Source organism: Stegodyphus dumicola, chromosome 4 (assembly GCF_044657685.1).
Source record: "Stegodyphus dumicola isolate Sdum_Otavi_A_Nest chromosome 4, ASM4465768v1".
In the NCBI taxonomy this organism is placed as follows: domain Eukaryota; kingdom Metazoa; phylum Arthropoda; class Arachnida; order Araneae; family Eresidae; genus Stegodyphus; species Stegodyphus dumicola.
Window position 1 is genome coordinate 262,850,500 of NC_140771.1, and position 13,624 is coordinate 262,864,123.

At 35.5% G+C, this 13,624-nt stretch overlaps 1 long non-coding RNA gene across 4 annotated transcripts in view; it reads right to left on the reverse strand.

Moving 5' to 3' along the window:
• Nucleotides 1-5,370, reverse strand: part of LOC146997882 (uncharacterized) — a 69,936-nt gene extending 64,566 nt beyond the window's left edge. For 3 of the 4 annotated variants that reach the window (XR_015040558.1, XR_015040561.1, XR_015040559.1), the window contains exon 1: nt 5,210-5,370. This is a non-coding gene — a long non-coding RNA (uncharacterized LOC146997882). The remainder of the gene's footprint in view (nt 1-5,209) is intronic. The other variant, XR_015040560.1, reaches the window with a different exon arrangement.
• Nucleotides 5,371-13,624: the final 8,254 nt, after the last annotated feature.

A 13,624-nucleotide genomic window follows, 5' to 3' on the forward strand; every position in this document is an offset into this window, starting at 1 on the left:
TAGAGGAGCAGTAAGGCATTTCGGTCCACCACCTACCGAAAAAATGATACGTACTTGGCGACTGCAGGAAGATCCACTGAAGACTGCTAAAAAACAAAAACATAACCTTCGATGCCCAGCTCCGCCTGAACTTGAAAATGCCGTAAAAATGTGGGTGATAGATAAGAGGAAATCTGGGATAAGTGTTGCAACCAAAATGATAATCAATGAGGCCAAAGGATTTGCAGAAAAACGTGGGAATCAGAATTTTTCAGGGTCTGAGGGCTGGTGCTACAGGTTCATGAAAAGGCAAGTCTTATCAATGCGTACAAGAACAACTATTGCACAGAAAATGCCAGCAGATTATGAAGAAAAAATACTAGCATTTCATAGGTTTGTTATAAATGCACGGAAGAAAACTTCTTTTAAACTCAGTCAAATAGGAAATATGGATGAAAGAGAAAGAAACCACATTTTAAGTTATTGTGGTGCCGCGCTGTAGGGCGGACTATTGAAACTTTTTTTCCTTGTGTGTGGCCTTCTAAATAAGGGTGCGTCTTATATGCCGTCAAATACGGCATTTCACTATAAATGTCCGTTTCCCTTTTCAAACTGTTGCCACCCATTGTTAGAGTTCTACATTATATTTAAAGAAATTAAATAATGAAAAATTCTGCATGAATGTATGAATATTTCTTTCACTGTGATAAAACGACGGTACATAGAGCCATCGAATTTTGAATGACGTAATCCTAGTGCGAAGGCCAAATTTGAAATTTGTTTTATTATCGATTTCATATTTTGTAAAACTTTAACGAATTTTCCATTAACAAACTCAAGAATTTCAAAGCGAGCAGTGGCAACGTTGTACAGAAAAAACATTTTTATCTCCAGCGCGCGAGACTCTGTATAGGAAATTCTAAAGATATGCTCAATTGAAAGCTGTTTTGCAATATTGCTCTTGAACTGAGTTTTATGGTTTAAGTGCGAAGAACGTGATATTTAATAAAATAAAGATAACAGACAAAATATTAAAAAAACGCCCCTTTGGATGTAATTTCAAATCTGAAACTTTTCATATTAAAAATTTTTTTTCTATATATTTTTTGCAATATCTGCATCGCAAGTTACTGAGGTGGTATTTTCAGAACTTGTGGACAATATTAGACACACCAAAGGCAAACGTTGACGGCCATGCGCTTAGGATCGCTACCCTGGTAAAAAGAAGTTGTTTCCAATACCCAAAATTTTGGTTGGGTAATTTTAAATTATCTTCTAATATATTTTAAATAAAGAGCATGGTTCATTGTGCCATCAATAAATACCAAACTATCTAATCCTAATGCTGACATGCACCCACACTCCCACCGCCATGCTTTACAGTTCCAACTAAGTTCTTGGGATTAAGTTCCTCATTTTTTCTTCTCCATACTGTTATATGCCTATCGGAAACAAAAATGTTAAATTTGCTTTCATCTGCAAATGAGACACGGTTCCAATACGTTTCGGGCTTATTTACCATTGATTTTGCGAAAGAATATAACCTTTCCATTTTTTGCACTTACAGAAAAATTTTCATCGAGTGAAGCCTCCATATAAATGAGCTCATCTAAGTATTCGTTGAACAGTTTCAGGTGAAACTGAAGTAGAAAGTTTTTCAATAAATTCTGTAGAAATCTCTACAGCACTCAAACGTGCGTTCTTCACAAATTTTCTAACTACAAATCTCTGATCACGTTAACTTTGCCGGACGACCTCTTCTTACTTTATTTTCGATCCGATTTTTTAAAGCGTTTTATCATATACTGCGTCGTAGAATGGGATAAATGTACTAATTAAGCGATATCCCGGATCGATTTTCCACCCCTTATGATGAAAAATGATCCATTTTCGTATGATATTTGTTGTTTCCTTACGACTACGACACATTTTTAAATATTAAATAAAATATGAGGAAGTAAGCAAGCAAAGAATAAAGACAAGCGAGTTTTTAAACGTCATCAAACTGCAGAAATTAAAAATAAATAAATTTAAAAAAAATCTGAAGGTCTCCGATTTTAAATTACGTCGGAAAGGGCGTTTTTTTAACGTTTTGTGCGTTACCTTTATTTATTAAACATCATGTTCTTCGCACTTAAATCATAAAATTCAATTCAACGACAATATCGCAAAATAATTTTACAATGAGCATATCTTTAGATTTTCCGATATACAGTTCCGCGCTGGAGATAAAAAGGTTTCTTTTCCTCCATAGAGTGTCGCCATTGCTGTATTTTAAATCGTTGAGTTTGTTAATGAAAAATTCGTTAAAGTTTTACAAAACAGAAATTCCAAATTTCAAATTTGGGCTTTCAGATGCCCATATTCGGTGGAGGATTACGCTATTCAAAATTAGATGACTCTAGGTACCGCTGTTTTCTCACAATGCAAGAAACATACGTACATTTATACAGATTCTTCATTATCTAATTCAGGGATGTCAAACTCATAGGTACACTTGGGTCAAACAAACAAGGTTTAACTTTAGGCGGGCCGCAAAAATAATAAAGCAAAGTGCATGCACCAATATATCATAAGTGTGATTGGAAAACTGAGACCATGAGTTCGGCCACATTCGGCTATCGGTGGATGCGTACAAGTTCTGAGTGCACGTGTCCCCCAAAAGCCGAAGGTAGCTGAACGCAAGCTACTCACACGCATTTGTAATTTAAGTAGTGTGTGTGTGTGTCAGCTCGCTGTGAGTAATCTAACAACACTGAATAAATTATCGTTAATTACTTAGCAGTAAACATTTCACTTTTTTCTTTGTCGATATGTTATTTTATTATTATATATTATTATTTGCCGATATATTGGGCGGGCCGCAAAAATATTTGTTGTGGGCCGCATGCGGTCCTCGGGCCGCGAATTTGACATCCTTGATCTAATTTCTTTAAATATAACGTAGGGCGACAATATTTGGTGGCAACAATTTGAGAAGTGAACTGACATTTATAGTGAACTAATTCAAAATGCCAAAACGAAATGAATAGCCCTTTGCAGGGTAAAAATGTTGCAGACGATAATTTTTATTTATGAAATTTTACGAAAATATTTCGGTGTACGATAACTTTTGTTGCATGTTTCATTTACGCCTTCTTATATTTTTCAGTTTTAGAAAATTTAGTTAGATTTAAACTGATGATCTAATATACAGAAAAATCCCCATTTTTAACGAGCATTTTAAGCTAAACATACGGTTCTGAAGAATAATGGTCAACTTAATATAATATGTGATATGACGAAAATGCGATCAGCCTATTTTTCAACTCGTACTTTACATCTGGATTTATTATAAAATGAAGACTAAGAAAACGCATAATTCAAGGAAACTAACATTTTATACTTTTAGTTTTGCACATTTAAATATTCTGGCACTTTTTTAGGAAACTACACATATTCGATTACATTTGGATATCAAACATTTTACTTTGCATTAAAACATCATATGATATGATGAGGCACACCAAGATGGAAAGCCAGTCATCAACAGTTCCTACCAACCAATACTCAAGTAAACTAAGTGGTAACTGCCGAATTTGGTTCCAAGAGATACTGGTGAATGTCTTTCACAAATCACCACTTCAAAGAATAACTTTATTTGCTAATAATGGTCCCTCTGAACAGGTGTCAAAATGTCACACAGCTGCAAAATCTTCTAATGGATCCAAGCTTTGATTGGACAAATGCAGAGCCAAGCTTTCTTTCCCAAGGAATCCAGATTTTGCCCATCCAAGACGGCTTCTGGAGAGAATGTGACACTCAATAAAATACAGTGAAACACAATCTAAAAAAGAACTGATTGTGCTGAAAGTAGCATGTTTATTTCAGCGTATACGGATGTACTGACTTCTACGTCATTCAGACTGGATTTCCTGATGGTTCAAATGCAAGATTAAGATCTTAAGAAATGCAAGAATCAGATTTTAATAAGAAATTTTTAAAAATCTCGGTAATGCTTTGTATCGCTGCCACTGGTGATTCCACCCTTCGTGTACATTAAAATTGCCAGTTCGTGAACTTGAACAGTCAGGAAACCTGACAAAAATCTAACATAACCTGATCGATCATGTAATCAAAAAAGTGTCTCACATAAGATATCTTCAACCTTTGTTAAAGGTGTGAGAAAATTACTTGTATACTGAATTCCTATGTACAAATGGATCACGAATATAAATATTTTCGCTCTAGTGTAGAATTGAGTGCCCCTTCGCATCGCAACAATTTTTAAAAAATTTTGGCGACAAAACCTCACTTCTGCTTACCATGATAGTTTTAACTTTGTTTTAGCTTCCTGATTTTATTTAAATGAAAATAGGGCTCTAGTGTAGAATTGGGTGCCTCTTCAATTAGCGACAATTTTTTTTTTTTAAATTTTGGCGATGAAACCTCACTTCTGGTTACCATGATAGTTTTAACTCTGTTTTAGCTTCCCGGTTTTATTTAAATGAAAATAGATTGATGTGTACATGGACAAATTTAAGGCACTGTGCAATGCCTAGTTTGTGCAATTCTAGGATTTTTTTTTTAAGTGAAAACAGATCAATGTGTACAGAGTCTGTGCAATTCTTTGACCTCTTATTTTGGTTTTGTGTAGCGACCATAAAGAAATTGTACCTTCCTGGTGCCGATCTTGTCATCAAAAAAAGAATCGCCAAAAAACAAGGGGCACCCAATTGTAAACTTTTACCAGTTGAAAAATATGTGGGTTTTCATTCGCAGAGAACCCGTTGGCGCCGTTGCATTTTTACTCGCCAAGCTCGCAGTTCATCGACGATGATCCGGGCCGTAAACGTGATTTTTAGTGCATGTAAATTCAAGTTAGCAAACAAAACAATATATTAAGCAATTATAAAAATTCACAGATAATAAGCATGTAGATGTAAAACTAACCGGTTAAACGTGATATACGAAAATTAATTTGTATTAAATTCAAGTTAACACAGAAAACAATATATAAGCATTTATAACGGATATAAAAAATATAAATTAGTATTAATGTACTGAAATTACTCGGTTAAACGTGATAAACGAAAGCAATTTGTCTTAAATTCCAGTTAACACAAAAAACAATATATTCCTTGGTTTGCTAATTTTGATGACCATGGTTATGCGTCAAACTATTCTGTCATCTTTGATAATAAATCATTTTTTATTTCAGTTTAATCATGATATATAAGTGAATACATACGAAGGAAGCCTTTTGAAGCGTTCTTCTTCATCAACCGCTTCCATATCCATTCAAGTCTCGGAACTTTTAAAAACAAAAGCACACGGTAAACTACGCAATTGTTTTTCGGCGCTACCACAACCAGCAAATCAGCTTTACGTTGCAACGCAGTGTTGCCAAATCGCGCAATTTTCGACGAAACTATGCTGCCAAAATTCATGTGCTTGCGTTTTGGGGAAATTTTCGCTGCTCTTTTTTCTTAAACGCACATATGTTAAAATAACTTTTCTATTAAAATAAATTTATAATATTTGCCCCCCAGATGATATAGTGTTTAAAGTTTAAAATGAGGAAACACTCATTATGAAAGAATAAGAAGTTTGACTCGAAGAAAATTGACTCGCGTATTTAATCTCGAAATTTGCAGTTTTTGATGTCGTTTCAAAACGCCTTGAGGTTAGAAGATATATTAGATTTATATATAGCACTATTCTAACATAGTTATGTTGACTCAAAATTATATATATTAGATTTATATATAGCACTATTCTAACATAGTTATGTTGACTCAAAACCGTAACCACGATTTATTTTTGCTATCTTTGGTCGTAGACATATACTTCCAGTTGCAGAGTGTTTAAAGTTTAAAATGAGGAAATACTCATTATGAAAGAATAAGAAGTTTGACTCGAAGAAAATTGACTCGCATATTTAATCTCAAAATTTGCAGTTTTTGATGTCGTTTCAAAACGCCTTGAGGTTAGATTAATTTAATTAGAATAATTGGAGGAAATAAGTATAAATGCGCGGCAGCAAAAATGTATATAATTTAATACGCCATACAAGGAAATCATGTGGTTTCCATATCAGATAATTTTAGATTAAGTTATACAGATATAGCTTCTATTGCTAATATGTGGATTATCATGAACTTCTTGTTTCGTCATATTTAAAACTAATAAACTTTAGTTTATATTACACTTGTTTATGAATGCTTTAATTTATATTACACTTGTTTCCGAAAAACAAGGATAATTCATCATTTTTCTTACGAAATTCAATGGATATTTTTTAACTTAAATAATCTAACCAAAGATTTATTTTTAGCATTGGATTCTAATCTCACCTTTTCGTCCGTATAATTTTTGTGTACGTATCAATTTTCAAATGAAAAGATGCTGGCACCAAATTCTATCGCCACGTATTATTTTTGAAGAAATAATATAACGAACATAAATATTCGGAAACTAAGTACCGTTTCATTCTAGCGCCGTCGCAGCGCTCTGGTAGGCGTCTCGCGCATGCGCACGAGTCTTTCTTGTTCACTGACTTTCAATTGTCGCCATTTTGGTTGCTCTTTGTTGTGTTTTCAGTTTGCTGTGCACATTCAAAATGTTTAAGACAATTAGTTCTCCCGCTCACTGTGAGATTCGTGACGTGATTAAATTTTTGAACGGGAGGAATGTTAAACCGGCCGAAATTTATCGTCAAGTGACAGAAGTTTACGGTGAATGCGCGATAAGTGATGAAATGGGGAGAAAGTGGGTAAGAATGTTTAATGCAGGTCGAACAAATGTCCACGCCGAGGCTCGGAGTGGTCGGCCTTCTGTTGTCACCGATGATTTGGTAAGGAAAGTTGATGAAGCTTTCCACAAATTTCACGTACTGTTTTGTTCGAAATTGTGTCTGACCGCTTGAATTATCGCAAACTGTGTTTCCGATGGGTTCCAAAAATGCTGACTGATGTTCACAAAACAAAGCGACTTGGTAGTGCCCTGACATTTCTCACGCGGTACAGTGATGAGGGAGAAAACTTTTTAAACCAAATTGTGATAGGTGATGAAACTTGGGTGTGTCATTTCATACCAGAATCGAAACAACAATCGATGGAGTGGAGACACACTCATTCTCCGAAAAAACAAAAGTTCAAAGTGATAATGTCATCACAAAAAATCATGTGCACTGTCTTCTGGGATAGGAAAGGCGTTTTGCTTACTGAATTTCTTCCCAGAGGTGAAACCATTAATGCGGCACGATATCGTGAGACTTAGGCGTGCCATTCAAAATAAACGAAGAGGAATGTTCAGTAAAGGAATAGTGTTGCTCCATGACAATGTTAATGAATTAACGATTGAGTGAGCCATACTGCTGGTGTCACTCAATCGTTAATTCGACAGTTTCATTGGGAGCAGTTCGATCACCCGCCGTACAGCCCGGACTTGGCGCCGTCCGACTATCACTTGTTCCTGCACCTGAAGCACGAGCTTGGTGGCAAACGCTTTGGATCTGACGATGACACGAAAAATGCTGTGGAGTCGTGGTTAGTTTCTTTGACGTGGTTCTTTAGTCGTGGAAGTTTCTTTGACGATGGTATACAAAAACTGGTCACCCGCTGTGACTAGTGTTTGATCATTGTCGGAAACTATGTTGAAAAATAGTTTAAGACATGTATTTTCATGTAAAAATAAAATTGGATTCGAAAAAATTGTTTTACTTTTTTTTTTTTTTTTTTTTCAAAACGGTACTTAGTTTCCGAATACGCCTCGTATATATGGCGTATACAAGTCGTATACAACTTGACACTATAATCGAGAATTCTAAAACTTCTCTATTTTTAAACAACTTACTGTTGAGTTCATTTTACTATTGAGTTTTATGCGGCTTAAGTGCAAAGAAAATAATTCTGAATGAATAAAGTTTAGAAGAAAAGAAAAAATTGTGTTAGTGCGAGTGAATCCAAAAGTAGATTGCTAAACTATCAGCCCAGCGAGAGCATAAAAACCTTATTATTATGCAGCATTATTGACACTCTAGTTGAGAACAATGTATTTATAACTTCACCAATTTAAGGTTCTGTATTTTGACAAATCAACCATCATACGTTTATCATTAAATATTTTCACCAAGTATCTACAATGCAAAGTACTTGGGTACTTTGCATTGTACTTGGGATTTGATAATCACAAACAAACTAAAATAATGATTTTGAAATAAAAGGTAACGAATTTATGATAACGGTTTGGGTTATGTTATTACGGCAAAGCCTCGAGGGAAGGGATGCCTTCGTGGAGGACGTTCTACTGGAAACAGACTCATAAACACGTTATGCTTGGGGAAAAGCATGAAAACACTCATGCAGCCAGCTCGTTCGCGGGACTCGGACCAAAATATCAGTGTTCAGCGACTTTTACCGCTCGGCCTCTAAAGCTCGGTCTTTCATGATAACAAAGCCCAAATTATTAATAACGGAATTCTAACCAATATCTATTTCGTGATGCTTCATGCAGGATTCATTCATACTGTTGGAGTTAACTATAGGCGAGTGGATTTTGAGTGATTAATGACAACACTTGATGAAGAATCAAAACATAATTTATTTAGCCAGTATTACTCGTTTACAGTCGTCGAAAAACTAGGACAACACGTTGAAACGATCAGCAACACATAATACGTAGGTAAGTTGAAAAATAAGTTTCCCCTGTCGACTGTGGGCAGAGTTGTGTATGAAAGTCAAAAAATAGAATGAGACATTAACGATATGACATACCTTTATTTTATTACTCTCGTACGAGTACGTTGAGACGTTTGTCATATCGCTTGATAAGCTTCAAAAAGTCCTCCAAGAAAAATTCACGCTTTGTATATGGAAGAAGCGTTGAACGATTTGCATATGGAACGCTTTGCATATGGAAGAAGCGTTGAAAAAGCGGCCTGGCCTTCTGCTGTTGGATGACAATGCCAGACCACATTCGGCGACGGCAACGCAAAACCATATTGCAACTCTTGATTGGGAGCGCCTACACCATCCGCCATACAGTCCTGATCTCGCACCAAGCGACTTCCATCTGTTTCCGGCTTTGAAGAAAAATCTCGGGGGAAGGCGCTTTGGAAGCAATACTGAAGTGAAACAAGCCGTTCAACGCTTCTTCCATATGCAAAACCCTGATTTTTTCCTGGAAGGCTTTTTGAAGCTTATCAAGCGATATGACAAATGTCTCAATGTACTTGGTACCTATGTGGAAAAATAAAGGTATGTCATATCTTTAATGTCTCATTCTATTTTTTGACTTTCATACACAACTCTGACCACAGTCGACAGGGGAAACTTATTTTTCAACTTACCTTCGTATATGGGTGAAGACGGCTTCACGGCAAAACACCAAAGTACAGCTCCCGACTCGGTAGATCACTGTTGGAGCTCGACGCTCTCAAGATAAAACTCGACGATACACTACTACTCCGCGTTCAAGCAGATTTTATATAGCTTTCACCTGAATTCGAGAACATTGTAGGCTCTAGGGTAAACCGGTAAGAATTCGTTCTAGAATGTTCTCGCTCTGTCTATAGCATATCGCCAATTCTGTCATCTGCCAGCCCTGCCTTTTTTTTAACAATTTTCTGGAAAACCTAAACCCGCTTTGTGGGGTAGCTGTCTTACAGCAGCTGGGCATTTAGTAACAATACATAACATTATTATGAATAACCAATCCTCATTATCCTTCCCAAAATCATTCTGCACTTCATAACTTTAAATATACAATAAATGGACGGAGAAATGAATTTATTTTACAACATCCGGTTAAAAGAATAAAAATTAAACTGAGCTAGGATATAAATTTAAATTTGTTTAAAAAAGCAATTAAAAGAACAAAAATTTAACGGAATATTTTACGAAGAAATATTACCATCTTTATCACCTCGAATTAAAAAATCTCAGTATTAAGCATATGAGGAAGAAAGGACGCAATGAAGCGCACGTACTTTAGAAAGATATGCAAATAAATCTCCTAGAGTGGTGTTTCCCAGAATTAAACTGCTTTTCAAGCAAAAATACCCGAAACCCGGTAACCTTGAAACCTTGCTTGTATTTTGATTCTTCATCAATCACTCCAAATCCAAACCGTGTCTAGCGTTAAGAAGGAACATCCATGGACCAGTTTCTCTCCAAATTTTTCATTTTCTGTCATTGTAACAATCTCCGAGCGAACATTGCCATTAAGCTACAAACTCGTCCACGCACTTATTCAGTTACGGTTAGGGCCATGGCGAATTCTTTACTACCACCCGAATACGCTACGCCTTTTTATTACTGTATTTAATACTCCTTCACCTATTACGGAGACAGTATTTTGCACTAAAGTTGAGAATGACTCCTACAGGAAAAGACGTAGAAGTTTGGCTACGTGATATATACAAGGAAAAATTTTCTTCCGTTGCCAATGATGGGTTACAAAAAACTTGAAAAAATAACAGACTTTTTTCGAAGATTTGGAAAATGTTCACGAAGCGAGAAACGCGGTCAGAAGACTGTAATAAAAAAATCTGATGTGTACACCACATGACTTCCTTATACGGAATATTACATTATACGCATTTTTTCTTGCATTTCATTTAAACTTATTGGATTGAATTAAATCTACTTCGCCGACAGCGCATAAACCACAATAGAATAAAGGCATTCTTTAAAATTCAAGATATTTGTTTACCATACCATAGCGATACACTGGCGCTAGATTCACTTAACAGTATTATATTTCGTTCATATTATAATTCAGAATGCACAAAATTTATATCATTTAAAGAATTATCTAATCGTTGCCACATGTTCTATTCAAATACTATAATAAAACTAGAACAATGTATAAAAGAAATTAAGCAAACAAAACAAAAAAGAAAGTTTTCACAGACGATTGAGTATTTTTCATTCAATTAATTCAGTTCTTACTTCGCGACAAGGCAAAAATACATAAAAACTCAAAATATCTGTATTAAAAATTACGAAGTAAACCTTAAACACTTATTTCCTCGAAAAAATTCCAGAAAGGACTAAGCATGATTTAATTGGCAATAATAAATGAAGGCGTTTTCTTTTTTGTTGCGAAGCTAAGTTTCTCTAGATTGGCAACAAATCCACTAGTCTGCTGTTTCAAATGTAAACAATCAATGGTCGCCATAAAAAAAAGTCTTAGCGGCACTTAAACAACTTTAAAATTGTTGATAATTCTAAAACTATTGCATACAGATTTACTAAACGCATAAAAACCTTAACCGGAAGATAAAAACAACATAATTCAATCATTTTTAAAGCAAAAAACGTACAATTTACAAACATATACAGTAAAGAAACTGAGATCACTGAGCTGGGTATCAGAGTGGATGTATATATAAATATATTTATATACGTTTGCTGCGGTCGATTGAAACCAAAATACGAGGTGCACATCTGCATGTTATTGCAGTCCTATATACAAAATTTCAACGTTCTGAAGCTACTCGTTTTTGAGTTATGCGAGATACGTACATACGTTCGTACAGACGCCACGAAAAATTCTCTTCAGAATTCATTTTAAAGCAGTTTTTTAATTTTTTTGGAGGAAAAGAGTCTTTTATTCTGTCCTTACGTACAGATATCATGCAAAAACATCGTTAAATTGCATTCGATAGCTGTCAAAATGGATATTTTCTTTGAAATATGCTGCCTGAAAGTTTTCGCGATTACAATACTTCCTTTGGTACAATTCGGTTTCGGAGACCGTAAAAAATTGCAGCGAAAATGCATGCGCAAAAGCGCCAAATCTAGCAAACTCGCCCATTAAACAGCGCGCCAAATCTCGCGAACGCGCTGATTTCAAATTGCGTAAGTTTTAGATAGTTCTATATTTGTAAGTCGCCATTGAAATACTAGTTTAATTTTTTAATTCTCTTTATGATAAAGCTATGGATTTTACAATTTGGGAATTGCCGAGTGAAGAAAAGTCTACAATAGAATTTTTTCAAAAAAAAAAAAAAAAAAAAAAAAAGAAAGGCATCATTCATGATAGAAAATTATGTTTGAACAATCATGAGATGAAATTATGCTCTATCGATAACTCGGAAGCAAAATGGCGGTGCAGGAAAGAAACCTGTAATGAATATGTTTCCATTCAGTTATTTTAGCCTTTTTTATATAAATAATAATAATAATAAATTGTATGATGTGAAATTAACCTTTTTATCTAAATTAAAATAATAATCTGAAACAGTTATTTACTCTTATGCTTCCATTCAGTCATGTTTAGCCTTTTTTATATAAATTATAATAATAAAATAGTACTATATGAAAGGAACTTTTCATCTAAATTAAAACATCAATCTTAAATAGTTATTCGCTATTATACTTCCTTTCTTGCGTTAGGGTTGCCGCAATTATTTTTGGCAGCATTGGCATCAACAATAGTTTGGCGATATTTTACGGCCCTCGAAACCGAATAATACCCTTCCTTTTTACTTCGTACAAGGAAGTACGAAGTACATTTTTTCTTTTTAATGAAAGCGTGACTTGTCGTCGTCGTCATGGCACGTACTAAGCAGACTCCTCGTAATGAAGCGGTTCCACCTGATAAAGGCACGGATCCGGTCTCGGACAGCTCGAATACGGCGGCGGCCACTCATATGGACCAGGGTACTGATCACGCTCTCACGGAACATGAAATCGCTACTCTACGAACGGAAATCGCCGACCTAGAAATTGCTATTTCAAGCCTCAACGGAATAATTCAGGAATTATCGGCCAAAAGACCAGTTACGGACAGAGACTATCATTCGGATATCATGGAAAAGGAGATAGAAGCGAAGAAGATTCTACTGGATAAGCTGAGGGGTAAGTTAAATATTGTTCTTACTCATGCAAGCATTACACAGCCAATAGCACAACATAAACGCAAACCACGTGATAACTCAGACAGCGAAGACGATTCGGATGGATTTCAAAAACCAACTAAAACCGCAGAGGTTCCTAAAGATATTCCACCCAACACTATTCCCACCCAAAACAGCTTCATAGCACTCTCGCAACCTAACACTCACTCCACTCAACCTACACAACAAATTAACAGCACACAATCACCAGATGCAAGACTCCCAAACTACCGTACACCTACACCGATTATGGTTAAGCCGACAGATGGCGCCACACACAACCAATACATCAAAAAACTCACAACACTTACACAAGCTACTTTCTATGGCAAAATCAGCGGCGAATACTTAAAATTACTACCCTCAACAACAGACGACCACAGACAACTCACCCCAGACCTACAAAAACATAACATCGAACACTATGTCATTACACCTAAACATAAACGTCCAGTTAAAGTAGTCATTAGAGGCCTACCCATCACCACAGACACACATGAAATATCCACTGAACTTACAAACCTAGGATACACAGTACATAAAGTAGTTCAGCTCACAAGATTTAAAACTAAACAACCCATGACACTATTTCAAATACAACTTATGCAAACACCCAACATTGACAAAATCTACAGTGAAACACACCTAGGTATGTTCATCATTACAGTTGAAAAATACATAAACAAAAACATTACACCACAATGCCACAACTGTCAACGCTTTAACCACTCATTAGAGAATTGCTTCTTTCTACCTAGG